Consider the following 21,451-nt stretch of genomic DNA (forward strand, 5'->3'; position numbering starts at 1 on the left):
GAGGAAGGAAGGAAGGAAGAAGGAAGGAAGGAAGGAAGGAAGGAAGGAAGGAAGGAAGGAAGGAAGGAAGGAAGGAAGGAAGGAAGGAAGGAATTCAAAGCATTTATTAAGTGCTTACTATATGCCAGGTTCTATGAGAGGCTTTGTTGGCTGTTTTATTTAAATCTAAGTATTTTAGATGAAGAAATAAACCGAGAAAGGAAAGAGATGCTTGTATTATTCTGGGTATCAGTTTCTCTATAAAGTGAAGAGACTGGCTTATCTTATTCTTCCAAGTTCCTTCCAGCTCTGATATACTATGTTTCCATATTCCCAAATCTAAATGAACAATATTTTAATTATGAGTAGTTGTACATAGGTGAGGAAGACATCAATTGAACTCATTCTGAAAAAACTGGTGGCAATAAAGATGAGCAAATTTTGCTTCCCCTGATAGTGATCTCCTCACTTTCCCTCCAACATGCTTTTCAAAAGTCTCTAACATTAATTGATTTAATTTTGTAACCTAAATTTCATGCTCTTCTTTGCTTTCCTTTCTTTCTCCCATCGTCTCTCTTCTCTCCTTGGGAGACCTCCCTTATGGCTCCCTGTAAGGAGCATGGAGTAGTGTTTGCTGCAGGGAGAAGAGAGAAACAGCCTTAGGAAAGTGGTAGAAGACAAGCGTTTTAGATGGAAAGGTTTGAGAATCATTCTGTGAAAAAATTGTTTTCTGAACTTTGGTTTTTCAACCTTGGTGATGAATGTTCTGATAAATGAATGAAACTGAGGTTTATTATTCATATCCCGTCTTTGTGCTATAAGATAAACTATAAGGTTTCATGAATAGAAACATTTTAAAGAAAGATTTTCAAGTGAAATATTTGTTGGGTGAGATGAAAGACCTAAATCCTGATGAGTTGCTCTGAAGTGCTTTTGTGTGGGGAGGGGGTCATGAAGGAGGGAAGGAAGGAGGAGAGACATAGTTGATGAAATATTAATTAAACATTATGAAATTAATTAACATTGGACCCAGACAAAGAAATGCTGCTTCTGAATACTAAGGAAACAACAAATAGTTCTCATATTGACTTGAATCCTTACAAATGTTCAAGTAGGAAGGGAGGCAAAAAATCATCTTTGTTTTGGGTTCTATTTAAAGTCCTAGGGCTTGCTTAGGAAGAGTGGGGACTTCTAAGCTAAGAAAAGATGCTTTCAACAGTTATTCTTCCTATGCCCTTCAAATCCCCATAGATGGTTTTCCTTTCTGAGCACAGACGCTGTTGATTTGGCAAGCTGTGACTGCCTGCCTCGATTCACTTCATGGATTCCTTCCTGACAAATCTGGACCTCCAGCCCTGGGCTCTTTTGATGTTTCTTTTGTTCATATTCACTATGACTGAGCAACATCCCTCAGGATTCAACACACCCGGCATCACGAAAATCATTTTAGAGGTAACTTCCCACCTTCCTTGTCCAGCCTTTGCAATGACACCAGCTTTTTTAGTTCTATTCTTTGGTTGCACCTATTTTGCATTCATTTCATAACATCCAATTAATATTTCATTAACAGTGTCTCTCTCCTTCCATCCCCTCCCTCCCACCTCAGAGCAGACCATCAGGACTTAGTGTTTTGTCTTTGCCATTGTCTTCTCTTTCTAGTTTAATGCTTTCATTTTGTAGAAGAGAGAAGTAAAACCCAAAGAGGTAAAATAATTTGTCTAAAATGATATAATTGATCAGTGGCAGGGCCTTGACTCTCATTTCAGAGACCTTTGCTAGCACACACTGCTATATACCCTATGCTACAATAATTCAATAAATTCTAATACTTTTGTTGAATCCTTTTGTTTTTTTCCTATGTGGAGAACTAAGTACAAGATATCATGTTGAAGCTCCTGAAGGACAGAGACCATATCTTATTCCTTATGCCTTGCCCCTGTCCCCCTGACAATGCTCCACCCTCTGAGCTACTTGGTGTTCTTAAGCAAAAATAAATAAATAAAGGGATTATTTCTCTTTTTCATTGGAAAGACATAGACCTGACTTACACACAACCCACAATGGTTTTGTGAACTTTTGACTTGACTTGAAATCTAATGCCCATCAGACCCCCTAAGAACTTTCTTGAACACTAGAGTTACATTGCTTCATGGTGTATTTAGGCATTTCAGCATTCCTCGATCCATCAGATTCTGTTTTCTCGGAGACACTGACCAATGTCTTGAGACTATTTCGTGATAGGATGTGCGGTTGAGTTAATGCCGATGGAGTCTTCTCCTATCCATTTCCTGTGACTAATGGTGTGGATCAAGGCTGCATGATGGGTTATGCTCAGTTCAGAACATTTTTCACTGTGGTACTTAGCACTGAAATGTGACACTTGGGGACTACCATTCATTTACATTCTCCAAGCTCTCTAGAAAGGGATTGCCTAAAGGGGCTATGCTGTGAGCCTTCTCAGACATTCTGAAGTCATTGTTCATAAACCGGTGTTGACTATAGACTATAAATACTCATTCGTGCAAATATACTCAAGAACACTTTAATTTTTGTTGTAGTTTGTGGCCCCAAACCATGGCTCTCACTTTACATGGATAGGGTTCAATTTAGGAGAGAACACAAAAACTGCTCATGCCACCACCACCCCTGATTTCTTTTAGGAATGTTAGAATTTGGCTCATATTTCTCCCATCCTGGGCTCCTTCTAAGAATATCAGCATGTAAATCATGTTTAGCTCTCTACAGAGCTACAGAAACAGTAAAGGAATCATCATCTCCCAGACTAATAATATATTGAATATGAAACAAGTTTTTTTTAATTGGACAAAAAAGTGAAACAGAAAGAACTTCACACTTGTACCTACAAGCAATCAAGCCAGCTATCCTATCCACTCTCTTATGTCTCAACCTTTCATAGGGACCTAAACAGACTTCTCATTTTGCAGTAGTTCTCTGTGATTAAGGATATCATCCATTCTCACCTAAAAGAGAATGGAACAAGCAAGTAAGTGCCTATCGTATGCCAGTTGCTATGCTAAGAACTTTATAAACATTTGATCTTCAGATAAATATGTCAGATAAATATAATTATTATCATTCCCATTTTACAGTTAAGAAAACTAAGGCAGATTGACTAACATGACCAAAAAGGAAAATGATGTGTCAGAGGGGATGTGGGAAAACTGGGACACTAATACACTGTTGGTGGAACTGTAAACTGATACAACCATTCTGGAGAGCAATATGGAACCAGGCTCAAAAGAACCATAAAACTATGCATACCCTTTGACCCAACAATATCACATGAGATCTATAAGATGTATGATCTCTAAAAGAGATCATAGATAAGGGGAAACGACCTATCCATTCTAACATATTTTTAGCAGCTCTTTTTGTAGTGGCAAAAAATTGGAAAATGAGGCGTTGTCCATTGCTTGGGGATTGGATAAATAAGTTGTAGAACATGGTTGTAATGAAATAATATTGTGAGGTAAGAAACAATGAACAGGATGAGTTCAGAAAAACCTGGAAAGACTTACATGAACTGATGAAAAATGAATTGATCAGAACCAGGAGAACAATACAGTAACAGAAATATTATACAATGATAAACTGTGAAGGACTAAACCATTATCAGCAAAACAAGTCTCTAAAATAACCAACTACATGGGATTCATGAAGAAAATGCTACCCATAGCCAAAGGAGGAACTATTGGAATCTGAGTGCAGATCAAAGCATGCCATCTTCTACTGTATATCCTTCATAAGATTTCTATTGTATGTGTGATATGTATCTTCTATCATGACATGAGCAATATGGGAATATTTACTACATGAAAGTATGGGTATAACTTATTTCAGACTATTCACCTCAGGGGTAAGGGGAGGATAGGGAGGGAGAAAATCTATATTTTGAAAAGGCAAAAGACAATTGTCAAAAATTATTTCTACATGTCACTGAAAAAAATAAAAACTTTTTTTAAAAAAGAGGGAAAACTGAGGGAAATAGAGGTTAAGTAACTTTCTCAGGATCATATAACTAGTAAAGGAAAAAATGCTTTGGGATATTTAAGAGTTGATTCTTTTGCCCCAAGTGAGCCTCATCTCACCCCTAGACTCATATAGTTCCACAGACTCGTAGCATTTCTCTAATACTTGGGGTTATTAGATAGTCATCCCTTTTCCCCAGACCTGCTTAGTTCACCTAACTCATAGTATTTATGAAGATAAATATCTTGGTTCATTCCTTCACACTATATCCCTTTTCCTTGGTAACCCTCAGCTCCTGTTCTTCCTTCCAAGGTCCAAAAACTTGGAGTTTTCTAATAATTACTCCTTTCCCCAGGAATTTTGGCCCAGGGCCACAGCAATGTTCATAAACTCCTTCCCAGTGTCCAGGAATTAGGCTTAGGCCTGCTTTATGTGTCCACAGCTGCTACTTCTTAATTTTGTACATTGTCTGAAGAATTCTCATCACTGCTCCCATCTCAAAGTATTGCCATCTCTGGGGCCAAATGGTTCCCTTCTTTCCTATGATCAGATGGATTCTTGAAAGGGATCTTCATATACATAGTCTTTCACTCCAAGGGGGCTGAATTTAAATTTCTATAACTCCAACAAATTATACCTAAGTGGAAAAGGACAAAATAGACTTTCATAAATGAAGACTCTACAAAAACAAAACAAACAAACAACAACAAAAAAAAAAACCAACAACACTGACTTTGTGTAACAGGAATGATCAGGAAAACTCCAAATTTGTTGGACTAGAATGCCTCCCATGGAGCATGGAGTTCTGGTCCTTTGCTGAAGGACATGAACTTTGCTTAGATGAAACAGAAAATTCTTGAGGGGTCCCCAGTGAGCTGAGTTGTGCTGAAATGATTGGTGACTGAGAGTCAGAAGGATGGATTCTCATTAGAAGAGCATCTCTGATACATTTGGAATTTGACAGCTAGCTGTAAGATCACTTTGACTAACATTACTTGTCATGATGCCAGAGTAAATATATCATAGTCAATTTTAGATGCCTTAGAAGGAGAATCTAGTTCATACACCAGCTTATCTACCCCACAAATGACCTCTGAGAAGTACAGTTTTTTTCCTAACTAGTATTTAGATGTAGAAAAAGGTCTCCACCCTGTTGCTAGACCCTCTCTGGAGGATTTCTGGGAATCTGTCAAAAAGAGTTACACAAGCTAAGAGGGCATAGATCAGTTGGGATCTGCTTCAAACATCGGTGAGATCAAAGACCCATCAGAATATTGAAGCAGGGTATTAACTAGGAGATATAGAAGTGGCTCTCAGAGGACCTAGGTTCTAGTCACAATTCTGTTACTAATTTATGTGGTTGTTTAGTCATTTTCAGTCATGTCCCACTCTTTGTGATCCTATTTGGGGTTTTCTTGGCAAAGATACTGGAGTGGTTTCCCATTTCCTTCTCCAGTTCATTTTACAGATTAGGAAACTAAAAGTAAACAGGAAAAAGTGACTTGCCCAGGATCACACTGCTTGTAAGTATCTGAGACTGGATTTGAACTTAGTTCTTCCTGTCTCCCAACCCAGCACTCTATTGTACCACTTAGCTGCCTGTTACTAATTTAAATTAATCATTTAACCTCTCTACGTCAGTATATTTCATTGATAAGATGAGGAGTAAAGGCACTCTAAATCTATGATCCTATGATTTACATCTATATAGTCTACATAAATTAATAATAAATATAAAATTTTAATATTACTATATGATTCTAATAAATGTAATACTTATTTAATATCTTTTTACAAAGTTAATATAGTATTGGTTTTACTTTACCTGGCAAAGACATTAAAAATAGGAAAAAAAGCAATTTCCCAAATTAATATTGAGGAATACACACTAAATAAAATATAAGCAGTGACAGTAATATATTTTTGAAGCTTTATTCATCATGGCCACGCAGTGTTTATACCAGGCATTCAATCCTAGATCAACATCCAAAAAAACTGCCAATATCACATAGGACAAAAAAGAAAAATAATTTTAGTATAATTATATCAGAAGATATATAGAAATAGCTTTTTGTGTATCACAACATTCATTTGTGATTTTTAGAAAATTAAAAAGAATATAAATAGGATTTTTCCTAAAGATAATCAAAGATACCTATTAATCTAAGAGCCAAAATAAAAATAATGGCATTATCATGAGAAATATTTTCTCACATACACACAAAAAAACCTAGAATCGGGGCAGCTGGGTAGCTCAGTGGATTGAGAGTCAGGCCTAGAGATGGGAGGTCCTAGGTTCAGGTCCAGCCTCAGACACTTCCCAGCTGTGTGACCCTGGGCAAGTCACTTGACCCCCATTGCCTACCCTTACCACTCTTCCACCTAGAAGCCAATACACAGAAGTTAAGGTTTTAAAAAAAATACCTAGAATCAAAATAAGGATTTCTACTTTCATCTCATATTTAAAATGTAATTTGGAATTTTAGTAATTATAATAAGACAAGAATAAGATATTAGTAGGATTAACATTGAAAATGAAGAGGTCAAAATAATGTTATTGGCAAACAGTATGATAATGTTACTAGAAGATGCAATTATCTGGAAAAAATATTACAGAGAAAAATAAATTAATCCAACAAAATAACAAGTCAAGATTAACCCACAAAAATTATTTATATCCTCATTTACTAGAAATGTATGTCAATAAAATATCAGGAAAATTCATTAAGGACAGCTAAGTGGCTCAGTGGTAGAGTGCCAGACCTGGAAATGGGAAATCCTAGATTCAAATGTGGCCTCAGACACTTCCTACATGTATGACCCTTGGCAAGTTACTTGACCCCAAAAGCCAAGTCCTCACTACTCGTTTGTCTTGGAAGCAATATTTACTATTTATTCTAAGAAAAAAGTTAAGGATTTAAAAAATTAATAAACCTCATTTATAGTAACAGTTAAAACTATTGATCATTTGGCAATTAGTCTTCTTATATTACACAAGAATTAGATGATCATTCATTGTGTTAGACTAAAAAACGCATGGAATTTGGAGTTCCAGTACTTAGGATCAGTTCTTTGTTTTTCTATTTGTTCTCTGTGTGACCTTGAACAAATTACTTAACTTTTCTGAATTTCATTTTTCTCATCTGGAAAATGAGGGAGTTAAAGCAGGTGATCTATAGGGTGTCCTCTCAGTTTTATAATCCTCGTTTACTATAAAAATAAAATGACTGAAAGGAAAGAAAAAATAAATAATTGGCACAATGTTCATTGTTCATGGATAGGCAGATTAAAACAACAACAAATGAAGCTGTTCCCAAATTAACTTATATATTTAATGTTATACTAATCAAAGTACCCAAAGGTGTTTGTTTGATTGTTTGTTTTAAACAGAACATAATGCAACAAAAATACAATTTACATGGAGGAAATATGGACAACATCAGTTGGAAATGGCTGAACAAATTGTGATGTATGATATGTGCTGCACAGAGATTCTGGGATCATACTTCTAACCCCTATTCCACTTACAGGTTGAGGCACTAGAAAATAGCTACTACTTCTGTTTGCTTGAGGAGTTGGGGAGTATCTTTCTAGTTCTATTGCTCAAAAGCCCCTATTTGGTGTGTTCCTTCCATCAATATCAAATTGTCAGGGATTACTGCCCCAATGTAATTTTGACCAGTTGATTTGTCAATGGACCAATTAATATAAATTAGCTTGTAAAAAAGAATATTGGTTTGGAAGATACAGTAAGGACAAAAGTAAAACAACAGCATCAACAACACCTCTGAATCCAAATGCCTGCTTTCTTCTACCACCTTCATCCATGGCAAGAATTGACTCAAAGAAATTGTTAAGCCCTTATCTTCTGTCCTAGAATCAATACTGAGTATTGGTTTCAAGGCAGAAGGGTGGTAATGGCTAGGCAATTGGGGTTAATGACTTGCCCAGGATCACACAGCTAGTAGACTAAAATTTAAAGTATAATTACTGTCATTTCCGTAACGAAGCTCACTTAGGCTTCAAGTAACCAGTGGATGAGTTGTGCCCTTGTTTTCAAAAAATGATATCTTGATTGTTGCATCAATACACTGCTGGGTTGAGTGAAACAAGTAATTCATCAGGGTTGACTTCATTGGGCTCAACCTCAGTGACTGGCTAATTCTGCTGTGGACTCTGGTGGTTGAACCTCTGGTGGTTTTTCCCAACCATTTTTAACCTTACAAAGTCATTATTTGGTTCATTACATCTCTGATACTCATTCATCTAAAATCAAGAAAAAGTAAACACAGCAGAGACAAAAATAGCACCATGTATTTGTGGCCACAAGAACATTAGGTGAAAGGGCCCAATAGCTACAAGAACTTTTCTTACTTCTTTACTTGAAAAAAAAAAAAGAAATTCTTACATTAGCTTAAGCCTTTTTTACGTACACTCAATTCTATTACAACCCATTAAAAGACTTTCCATAGAAAAACAATAGGAAACAAGGGACAACTGAGGTTAGTCTTAACAAGCTTCAACATGGGTTGGCACAAGGCTGAGTGCATCACTCATCTTCTAAGGATTGAATTAGTTGCTCCATTACAAATGTAATGGGATATTACTTTGCAGTAAGAAATTATGGGAATGAGGAATTCAGAGAAACATACGATGGTTTATATGCACAAATGTAAAATGAAATAAGCAGATCTAGGAAAACGGTATACACAATGTCCACCACAATGTAAATGAAAAAACTACAAAAAAGTAAAAACTGATCCTTACAAAACTATGAACAAATTATCTCCAACAAAGAGATACAAGAAGCTATCTCCTCCTCTTTTTTATAGACCATGGTTGTGGAATACTGCATCTAAAATTGGATTTTTAAAAATGTTGGTTAGTTTTAAAGAATTTTTTTCTATCTCTAAAAAATCAAAAAGGATAGCTTTCTGGGAAGGGACAAAAATATAGTAGGAAATCTTGGTGATGTAAAGACAAAAAAAGATATAAATAAAAGTTTATTGGCTAAAAAGTAGTTCAACTTTGAGCAATCAAAAACCAATAATGGTTTCAGACATCAGATTGCCACAAGGAAATAATGCTACATACACTTTAAGACTTCATCTCTAAATTAGTGTTAACTGTTGAAAAACAGGTAAACTGTTTTTCTTTTTTAAAAAGAAATTTTATCCTCATTTCTGGGATGCAATGAGGCATATAACTAGAAATGACTGATTTTTTAAAAAGATTTCAATAATTAATTTGTTAAAAACTTGCAAGAATTTGAGGGGTCTCTAAAAATAGATGATAATGATGATGGTGTATTTTGGTTCCTCATCTTTAAAAAATGTTAATGTGGTTATTCTTTTGTATTCCTTTATGAGTATCAGAGCTTTGCTCTCTACCAATGGCAAGAGTCCCTCCCTTAGAATTGATCCTTTCAGCCACGGATTACATATACAATCACCAAATATTCATTGTCAGTCAATCAACAAGCATTTATTAAGTTCTTACAATATATTAAGCACTAGGAATACAAAAGTTTTTTTTATTACCCTTGCTCTCAAGGAGCTCACATTCTAATAAGAGAGAGAATATATAATAACTAACATTTATTGAGTGCTCACTATATGACAGGCACTGTGTTGTGATTTACAATTATTATCTCATCTGATCCTCACAACAGTCCTGAGAAGGATGTTATTATCATCCCCATTTTACAGTGAAAAAGCTGAGGCAAAAAAAAAAAGATTAGGTGGTTTGCCTATGTGATATAGTTAGTAAGTAATTTGAGATTGAATTTGAACTCAGATCTTCCTGACTCTAGAACCAGGGCTTTATCCACTTGCTGCCTAGTTGCTTACTGCACCATCAACATATAGAATAAATGGAAAATAATCTCAAAGGAGATTGTAAAAGCAAGGGAATTGGGAGGAAAAGTCTTTTTCAGGAAGTGAATTTTGATTTGAGCTGAATTTTGGTGGAAGCCGGGGGAGCAGATGAGCTTGGTTTGAAACATGTTGAATTTAGGGCATCATTGGACTATCTAAATGGAGACATTCTTCAAGCACCAATCTGATGTAGCTCAGTCATCTTCAGTTTGAGAGATTAGGCAATCTAGTACAATGAACTTGTTGGTTACTTGGATCTTGGATTTAGGAGATCCATCAGGACCGGAGAAGAATACTCATCTTTGACTATAAAACCTTCTTTTCACATTTTTATTATTCCCTTTAAAATGCTGCTGCTATGGAGAGAGAGGGTTTATTAGCAGTGATGGCAACTTTCACCTCCCCCCTGCCCCAACTATTCTCTGAAAGGAAGAAAGGCAATGTCAAAGGAGGCACAATGATGACAGCCTCTTCAACTCTCTTGCTGTCCACAACAGGGACCATGCCCTGGAGATATTTCATTCTTTCATTTCCACTCCCTTGTGAACCCACCCTCCATCCCATCCTGATGGATGACTTTCTTTCTTGGTCTACTCTTTCAAGAAGACCCTATCCATGCTTCTCTTTATTCCAAATCTTCATTGCTGCATTGTTTATACCCTTCTCCACCTCTGGTTTGGGAACCATGATCAAATCAACTTTGCCATTTTTAACTAGGAGTGGTTTCATCTACTGCACTAATAATTCCAATTACCCTCCCTACATCTTCCTGGACCAAAGTATCCCTGCATGGCTACCACTACCCTGTGTGTGTTGTCTCCTTTTTTGGACAGGGACTGTCTCTTTGGCTCTGTATTTATACTTCAAGTTTCTTTGTACACTTGGGAGTGTTTAGCATAGAAAAAGAGCTTAATAAATGCCTTTCTGCTTACTTGTCGATTCATTCATTCATTGAAAGTGCACTTTATCTGGTGTTAAGAGACCTGGCTTTTAAATCTAGGTTATGTCACTCATTAGATTTACAACACTGGTCAAAGTCACTTCCCCTATCAGCCCTTCTCTAATTTATAATCTTGATGGAGTGTTCTAATTCTAAATCCTGAGGAGTTTTTGGTTGCTTGCTTGCTTGTTTTTTTTTTTTATTTCTTTACAAATTAGAGAGTTGGATTAGCTAGAGAGATAGATGCTCATCTCTTCTTTGGTGTTCATAGCTATAATATTGACTCTAGTATAAAAAACTAAAAATTTGCCTCTGTGCTGGAATGAATGGTTGGGATTTTGCTGGAGTGCACTAAATACATTGTCAAAGAATGAATGGTTCTCTTAGTAAAAACACTTAGTACAATCTCATGGGATCACAAGGTTTGGAGAACAACATGTTTTGGTTAATATAATTTTCTGGTGAATTGGGCTTTAGTCAGAAAATCTTTGTTGCCAAGAGTCTTCTTAAACACAGAAGAAAAACAACTGCTTGATCACATGGGCTGATGGGGATATGATTGTAGATGTAGTCTCTAAATTATCCCCTTAGTGCAAATATTAATAATATGGATATAGGTCTTGATCAATGACATATGTAAAACACAATGAAATTGCATGTTGGCTAAGGCAGGGAGGTTGGAAAGAGGGGAGGGAAAGAATATGAATCATGGAAAATTTTTCTTAATTAATCAATAAAAAAGAGTCTTCTTAGTTCCTTGTATTTGAAGGTAAAATATCATTGACTATAACTGAATGTAATGATTTGGTGATCCATATAAAATATATATTATCAGTATAGATATTTCCTCATCAAATCTTTGAAAACAAGGATTGTTTCATTCTTTGTATTTGAATTCCCAGTATATACTACCTGGCATATAGTAGGCCCTTAACAAAAACTTATTGATTCATTCGTGGATTAATAAAGTGAAGATCACAACCCATCCATGCCTTCTCATCATGTATGATTGAGTCTTATTCATATTCTCTCATACATCTTCCATAAAGCATCCAACCAATGTGTTATAAAGTCTTCTAGGTTTTTGGTTTTGTCTTGCTTTTTATACTTCATGAGTATAAGAGCAGCATTTGGACACTTCATTTTTATCCTTCATTCTCATTACATAACTAGCCCACCTTCCTTTTCCAATTTTTCATTTTCTCCATGATATTTTTTCCCCATTTCTTGACTAGATGTCATTGGAAATATGCTCTAACTCATTTGTTCCAATCCCATATATTTCTCTCTTGCTCTTTGAGTCACCCATTTCTTTAATTCTTTGGAGATGAGAATGTGGTATTTCAAGTTTTATAGCAAAATAGATTTGCCGGAAGAATTCATTGGTGTTTCTAAGATGATTATGTGTATGAGCGATCAGCTTTAGATCATTAAAAATAGTGCATAATTTCCCAAATGCAATTCAGCCCTCTCTCTCCCTTCTACTCTATACTAGACCCAGCTTATTATTCATTAAGACTGTCTAAGTTAGATAAATATACTAATAAGAGTATTCTGGGATTTAGTATAATCAGCACAAAGTCATTTGCATATAGGAGTATTTGGAGTACCTCATCATCTGTTGGAGAATATTTCTTGCATTTGGCTCTTGGACTGCACATTTCCATGACAGTGGAATATGTCTTGTCATTTTATGTCTTAGGTGAATATATATCTCTGTCTTATGCCTCCTTCAATATTAATAATTAGAAGGTCATTAAATGGTTATTTCTAGGGTTTCATTTATCAAAAATCTTGTAAGAGTTTACCATAATTATGAGTAACTCCTTTTGGGAAGAGACCCTTTAAGGTTAATTTTGCTCATATAATGATCGAGGACAATTCTGAAGGACTTATGACAAAGAATGCTATCCACCTCTAGAGAAAGAACTGTTGGAGTCAGAATGCATACTATTTTTCACATTAGTTTATTTGTGCTCTTATTTTGGGATTTTGTTTTCATATGAATATTCTCTTATAATAATGAACAATATGGAAATATTGGAAATATACTTTGCATGATAATACATGTATAATCCACATCAAATTGTTCACCATCCCCAGAAGGGAAGAGGAAAGGGAGAGAGGGAGATAATTTGGATCTTATAAATTCAGAAAATGTATATGGAAAGTTGTTATGTAATTGGAAAAATAAAATATCTTGTAAAATTAATATTAAAATAAAAAAAGATTAATTTTGCTCAGGGGAAGGTAAGTGTCTTGGTGGATTGAAAGTCAGCCCTGGAGATAGGAGGTCCTGGGTTCAAATCTGACCTCAGACACTTCCTAGCTGTGTGACCCTGGGCAAGTCACTTGACCCCCATTGCCTAGCCCTTACCACTCTTCTGCTTTATAACCAATACACAGTATTGATTCTATGATGAAAATAAGAGTTTTTACAAAAGATTAATTTTGCTCTAAGGCAAATGCTTTTTAAAAAATCAACAAACAATAAACCCAAAAGGACCTTGTAGCATCTGTACCTTTCAGTTAATTGTTTGATTGTAAAGATGAAGCCTATTGTAGAAAACCATCTGTTAAAACCTGCTGGTTCCTGTCCTTTTTTTCATCAAGGATACCATAATTATGTTCTGGATCATGAGATCATAGAACCAATTGACTATATCTACATCTGCAACTATAGTCCTTCCAATTAGGATTGATATTCTGAATCTAACCACCATATGTCTACTTTCTCATTTTATAAAATCCTATGTATGGGAATATATTGAACATGCCCTTGATGAAGATATGAGACATAAACATGCAGACTTTTACTTTTATGATTTTCTACAACAGACTTCATCTTCCAAATATTTATCTAAAAGGTACAGATGAAACAAGATTCTCCCTTATTTATCATTCTTTTTCCTTAATGTTTTCTCTAGAAAACCTCAATAATGCATAGATAATTTTCATTAAGATTTTATAAAGATAAGAAGTAGGTATGTGCTCAAGTACTGTTATTCTTTTGGTTACTAATAATATATATGTATTGCCCCATTTTTAGGTACATTTTTATCTGTCAGATAGTTTGTAAAATGGTCCCTTGATGTTGCCAAGGTTATGTTGCCTCCAACATAGATTACTTCTGTGTGTAATCTAAACTTTCTAGATTTTTGTTGTTTAGTTGTTCAGTTGTGCCTGCCTCTTCGTGGCTGCATGGACTATGGTATCCATGGGGTTTTCTTGGCAAAGATAATGGAGTGGTTTGCCATTTCCTTCTCTAATTGATTAAGGCAGATGTTAAGGGACTTGCCCAGAATCACATAGGGTCCCTATATTCTTCCAAGGAACATCCAAGGTAAAATCTCAGGCTTTCATTGATGGTAGGGGACCTGAGAGACTCTTATTTTATAGATGAGAAAATGAGGATACGCGAAATATGTCTTGGCATCGGTTCTCCAAGATCACTACTTTGTAATAGAGCCAGAGGGGCTCTTGACTCCAATGCTCTTTCCAGTTGATCATGATCTCCCTAAAACACCATTCAGAATGAGTATAACAAAATTCAAATGAGCCATAACCAACAAATTGACTCCTTCAGTTAAATAGAACATTTTCCTTATACTTAACTTTAATGAAACACACATTAGTCATTTTTAAAAAAAAAAAAGAGCTTTGCTGGATGTGCCCTAGCGACAGGATAGATTGATCCCAATCTTCTCTCTTCCACATCTACATCTACAATCCTTCCCAGCAGAATAGATATTCTCAAATCTGACCATCAGTTTGTAATACAAACTCATTTGTAAAACATTAGCCAGGAGGGCAGAGAAGTAGGAGCATTATCACCTCATAAAACAGCAAAGAACAATAAAGGTAAAAAAAACCCATGAGATTACAGAATGTTTTGTATGACATGAAATCAAACTATATTATCTCAAGAATGATCATCCAGTAAATGAAACTGATATGTAGATAACAACTAACACAATACAAAATAAATTTGACAGTGTTCATATAAAATATATTTTTAATGTCAATGACAGTCCAGTCATTACATAATGTGTCGATATGTCGACAAGTAGAAATTGGAACTGGAATAAGATGTGAATAGACAGCTAGAAGATGGTTCAGTGGATAGAGCACTGGACCTGGAATCAGGAAGACTCATCTTCCTGAGTTCAAATCTGGCCTCAGACACTCCTACTAACCTGGGAAAGTAGTCATTTAATCCTATTTGCCTCAATTTCCTTACCTGTAAAATGAGCAGAAGGAATGGGCAAACTACTGCTCCGGTATCTTTGCCAAGAAAACCCTAATAGAATAATGAAGAAGCAGACAAGATCAAAACAATGAAACAACAACAATAACAACAAAGTACACATTGCCAGAGATAAATCAGATCTCTTAGCCAAGTTCACTGTTACATCCATAGAATTAGGAGCTGGCATCCTCAAACACAGCTTTCAGCACAAAGTCCTGTGCGGAAAAGAAATACTCGCTGCTTTTGGATGATGACTGATTATGGTGATGATGGAGACAATAGGAGAACAGGGGGATGGAGAGCACCATCTGCAATGCAGAGAGGTAAACCCTGCCACACCTGCATACCTGCATGGGAGAAGAGATGTAGAATGCTCTTTGTCACCAGATTCATTGCTGTAACTCACCAATTTTCACAATGAGAAAAGCAACCCATAAATCTACCCCGGCTCCTTTTCCTTTGTGAAAACAGATGAGCTTCGTGGAGTCATAGCAGCAAGTCCACATGTGCAGAATATTGCCTGTATTTCTTTTATATATTGATCAGTTTCACTGTTTTTCTCTTTTTCTTTTAAAAGTAGTCTTTATTAAGGAAATTTGTATTGCGTGACAATATTGGAATAACCTGTATTATATTGTTTACTGCCTGAGGAGGGAGATGGAGAGAAGGAGAATATTTGGATTGCAAAAGGTCAGACAGCAATTGTTAAAAATTGTTTCTATGTATAATTTTTAAAATTAACGAAAGGAGGGGGCAGCTGGGTAGCTCAGTGGATTGAGAGTCAGGCCTAGAGACGGGAGGTCCTAGGTTCAAATCCAGCCTCAGACACTTCCTAGCTGTGTGACCCTGGGCAAGTCACTTGACCCCCATTACCCACCCTTACCACTCTTCCACCTAGGAGCCAATACACAGAAGTTAAGGGTTTAAAAAAAATTAAATTAAAATTAACAAATTAACAAAAGGAATAGAGTGCAAAAAAAATCTTTACTAAATGTATTGGGAAGAGGAGAGATACAAGGGAAAATTTAGATGAGGTAAGTACCAAAGATAGCTGTAAAATATTTAAGAGAAAGGAATTCAAAGCAAAGCTATTATCCATCTATTAGGGAATGCCCAAAACAAATTGTGTTATGTAATGGAATGTAATATTTACTGCACCATAAGAAATAACAAACATAAAGAATTCAGAAAAACCAGGAAACTTTTGTAAAAGGATATAAAGTAGAATAAGCTGAACTAGGAGAAAAAAATACACAATGACCACACTGATATAAAGGAAAACTATTTTGAAAGACATTGGAAATCTGGTCTATAATGTCCAATCATGGCATTCATCAAAGAACTAACAGTGAAGTATACTTTCCTACTTTCAACTGAGAAATAGCAAACTCTGTCAAATAAGTCATACATTGGCATACAAGGTCAAAATGTTTATTTATTTTGGTTGATTCTTTGCTATAAGAGAGGATTCTATCATGGGAAATGGAGAACCATTGGGAAGTGACAACAAAGTTTAATATCTTACACTAAATAAAACATTTAATTTTTAAAGAGCTTTCTTGTAGAAATGATCACATTTTATCTTCACAGCTTTGGGTCAAAAACAATGATAACTTACACTACTATTGGACTTGAAAAACAATTTCCTCTTTGGAATGTTAACTTCAGACTGTATCATAACATGTTATCTTTTTCCATGAATATCTACAGATGTTACCTGGAATCTTCTTGGGACTTAGAGTCACATCAGAAAACATGTGAGACGATGCCAGTTTGTACATCTCTCTCTTCAAGCTATAAATGGTTTGAAAATATATTAAATTAAAATGCTTTCTGACAAAAAAAAACAAAAACAAAAACACTGTTTCCTCACAGTGACTCTATGTGGTAGGTAAAGAAACTATGTTGACTAAGTCCACTACAAATTTGTTTTACGTAATCTCAGCTGGTCCCTCAATGCAAAGGGCAATCATTTTTATACCTCTATATTCCATCCTCCCCCATCCTCAACTGAGAACCTGGCCTCATATTTCCCAGAAAAATTTGAGGCTATTCACTGAAATTTCCTTCTTCTCCCCTGTTCCTCATCTCACATCTCATAGATGCCTCTTGCCACCATCTTCCCCCTTACTTCTGTTTCACGTGAAGATTGCTCCCTTTGTCATCCCTACTTTCTCACTAATCTTCAATCATTCCCTGTCTACTGGCTGTTTCTTTACTGCTCACAGTTATGCTAATATACGATTTCATACATTGTTCTCATCGGCTCCCATGGTTTCAATGATCAGGTCTATACAGGTGACTCTTGTCTCTACTTGCCCAGCCCTAACCTCTTTCCTCATTTCCTATCTTCCCTCTACCTTTTATATATCTTGAACTGGATATCCCATAGACATCTTAAACTCAACATGTCTGAAACTGAAAAATCCTCCCCTCTTCCTCACTTCCCAATTACTATATAAGGTTCTTCCATCTTCCCAGTCACCCAGCTTCACTTCTAGGTGCCACACATCTCTTTGCTCCCTCCCCACTTTATCAAGTCCTGTCAGTTCCTCCTATGTAACATTCCTAGATTGCTGTAATAAACTGTTGGTTGGTCTCCCTCCCTTAAGTCTCTCCTCAAACCAATCCCTCCTCCATTCAGCTACTAAATTGATTTACCTAAAATGCAGGTCTGACTGTGTCACTTCTTCCCTTCCCCTATTTGAAAAACTCCTTTGGCTCCCAATTACATCTAGGATCAAATATAAAATTGTCTGTTTGGTTTTCAAATCCCTTTATAGCCTGGTTCCTTCCTTTCCTTCCCATGTTCTTATGTTTCCCCCATCCCCAACATACACTGTAATCCAGTGACACTGACTAGCCTCCTTGCTCTTTCTTACATGACACCCTAGTTTAAGCCCCCATCACTCCCTACCTGCAGTAGATTCATAATGGATGTCTCTGTCTCTGGTATCCCTTTCCTCTACAATCCATCCTCTACATAACTGCCATAATGATTTTCCCAAAGCAGAGATCTAACCATGCATTCCACAGTTCAGTGAATTCCAAGAGCTCCCTATTACTGCTAAGATCAAATATAAAATTTGTTTGCTAGTTAAAGACCTGACTCCAACAGAGCTTTTATAGTTGATTTTAAAATTATTCCCCTTTATGTACTCTATGGTAAAGCCCAACTGGCTGCCTTACTGTCCCTCACATCTGACATTCCATCCCCTGTTTCTGTGTCTTGCTCAGATCCCTGGATTCCTTCAAAGTTCAACTCAATTGTGAACTCCCCTATATGTTTTTCCACCTCCTTTACCAAAATTACCTGGTACTTACTTTGTATAGATTGCATCCAGTTTATAAGCAGAGAGAAATTAATAGCAAATATAAATTGGTCCTTAGCTCTAGAAGAAACAATTCCTCAGGGAAAGGCAAACCAAGGCCATTTGGAAGAGGGAGCATTACCATGGATGTTTTATACATGGTGCCTCTTTCTATTGTTTATTATATTTGTACATGGACCTCTAATTGAAGCTGCTCCTCTGACACCTACTCTCCTGGTAACTTTCCTTATTCTTTATATGCAGAGATCTCTATTAAATCTAACACATGGGAACTTCTCTGCATGTTATTGTTAAGGTTAGACATCACACACACACAGACACACACACACACACACACACACCTATATCTTTACATGTGGGACCTTCGTCATTGGAAAATAACTTTGGAAAGCTTTTTGTTTTCCTGTTGTTTTCTTACCCATTTATAGAAGTTTTCACTGGCTTAGGGATATTATCTCAATGTACATCCACTGTATTTATATCTTTCACTTGGACTCACTATTTCCTCTTCTTTCCTTGTATCTCAAGCTGAAGTGGAGATGTTTCTCTCTCTTTACCCAGATCAAAGACTTCCTCCAAATCTTTACCTGTGTCCACATTAATCATACAATAAGGCTGTCTGGTTTTCTTTTATGCAAAGGAAAATACAATGATAGCAACAGAAATACATCAAGCAGTGAAAGGAGTGAGGGGGGAAGGCGTGGAACATTTCATTTGGAAAAGGACATAAGCAGTGATTTGTGCTACTAAATGCTAAGATAAATAAGCTCCTTTTGCTTTTAACCCTTTCATCTTCTGGGAAGAAAAGATAGACAAAATTTAGAGGAATTAATGGAGTCACTCACTTCAGAGGTTTGTGGTTGTGCAGTAGATAAAGCAAAAGGCGTGGAGTTGGGAAGACTTGAGTTCAAATCCAATCTCAGACATCACTAGCCTTGTGACTGTAGGTAAGTCATTTAACCTCTGTTTGCCTTAGTTTCCTCATTTGTAAAATCGAGACAATAATAGCATCTGCATTCCAGATTAATGAGAGGATCAAATGAGATAATATTTATAAAGCACTTAGTATAGTGTTTGGCGCATGAGAGACGCTTTATAAATGTTCATTCAGTTTCTTGACACAGAGTAAAAAAGGAAGATGTTTTAAATTTGCATTACCTTACTATCATTTGATAGTGTACTATTCTTCCATCCATCCAATTACAATAGTGGCCATCTATCAAAAGATCAAAAAGAAAGAGCAATTTAGCACAGATCCTGAGACCTGGTACAATACTTGACCTTTGCCTTTGCATGTGTTGCCAAGATGGAGTTCAAATTATCTTCTCCCAACTCCTTTTTCCCAGAAATCTCCAAAAAATAACACAGACCCAGAAATCCAAGTTCAAAAATGTCACCAACCAGTAAACACTGGGCTAGCATCTACTTGAGTCTGTCATCTCCATAGCAACACTGGTACTACATTAATATTTTGTATTTAGTAGTGTGTGTGTGCGTGTGTGCATGTGTGCATGTGTGTGTGTGCGTGTGTGTGTGTGTGTGTGTGTGTGTGTGTGTGTGTGTAATTTTGCTTGATTTAATAGAGGGAAGGCTCTTGAGCATATGGGCTGTTCTTAATATGGCCTGACACATGGAAGGCTCTTAAATGCTTGTTGATAGAATATTCTTGCTGAACCACTACTGTTATTGCTTGTTTAAAAACAGTGTAGAAGGAGGCAGATCCAGGATGGCAAAGTAACCCAAAGCCATACAGTCAGCTACCCACTCAAAACTCCAAACAGATCTAGAATATGAACCAGACTTAATCCTGATGATGGAGAAATCCAAGGAAAAAATCAAAGTAAGTCTTTTTTTTTTTCAGATTGGCAGAGAGGTCTAAGGACACTGAGGATGGGGTCAGGCCAGGAGTGTGGCAATGTGGCACACATAGAGAGGCTATGGACCAGGGCTAGAGCAGGTCACAGACTCATATAGGGCACCCCCCAGATCCATACCAGGGAACTTTGACTAGGACAAATGCCAACTGGCAGCTTTTTTACCCACAACTAATTTCTCAGTCACAGGTCTAGAGTAGAATGAAGGAAACCCGTGTCCCTATCTTCCTCTAGTGTAGGCCCTGGGCTGTGCATAAAAAGGAAAATAGGTTCAGAAGCTAATAAAAGCAGTGTGGTTTGGACCCCAGGAGTGAACAAAATGGGGTCTTGTATTCAGCTTTTATCCCAGTCTGAAGCCTAAAGTGTAATAACCAGGGTCTGCAGTTCTGTTGCTCTGAATGAGTAGAGCTTTCCAATTGACTGATAATGACAGAGTCCAATAAAATTCTAATGTTGCCCTGACCCAAACTCAGGGCAAGAACTTGCTTAAACAAGGAGGCAGAATTTACCCTGGATTGGGTAAGACTTTGGAAAAACTGGAAATTTGTAGCCTGGTGTATCCTTGCAATATGAGAACATTCAACAACATTCAGTGCCACAAGAAGGCAATGAGGATCAAACCAAGTTTTCCTTCCTTCCACAGAATCCAGACCTAATATCCAGACTAGAACAAACAAAAAAGAATCCCATCATAAAAAAAGTTATTTTGGTGACAGGGACACAAGACACAAACCAAGAAGAGAGTGACTCCAAAATATATACAAGTAAAGGCTCAAAGAAAAAGTGTGGGCATAAAGTCAAACAAAATTCATGGAACAGATAAAGCAAGAGTTTTAAAAAAGATTGTAAAATATTTTTGTCAATGAAATGATGGCATTAAAAGGGGGAAAAGAAAAAGAAGTGAGAACTTTGGAAAAAAGAATCAGGAAGGGAAACAATTTGGCACAGGAGATTCAAAAACTCGCCTGAAAATTAGAATAAACCAAATAGAAACCAATGATTCCATGAAACAACAGAATATACTGAAACAAAGTCATGAGACTGGGGGAAAAATAGAATATGTAATGTATTTTGCTATAAGAACAACCAGTTGATGAAGAAATTTTGAAATTTTATTTGAAGTCATAACCAAAATAAGAGCAGAGACATGTTTCAAGAGGTCTTAAAAGAACACTACCCAGAGGCAGCAAGGCTTAGTGAATTGAGAGCCA

The 21,451-nt window shown here is 36.4% G+C and overlaps 1 pseudogene; it reads right to left on the minus strand.

Annotated features, from left to right (window-relative positions):
- Window positions 1–15,207: 15,207 nt before the first annotated feature.
- The window catches only part of LOC123255055, a 118,424-nt pseudogene continuing 112,180 nt past the window's right edge, over window positions 15,208–21,451 (minus strand).

The sequence above is a fragment of the Gracilinanus agilis genome, chromosome 1, assembly GCF_016433145.1.
Source record: "Gracilinanus agilis isolate LMUSP501 chromosome 1, AgileGrace, whole genome shotgun sequence".
In the NCBI taxonomy this organism is placed as follows: Eukaryota; Metazoa; Chordata; class Mammalia; order Didelphimorphia; family Didelphidae; genus Gracilinanus; species Gracilinanus agilis.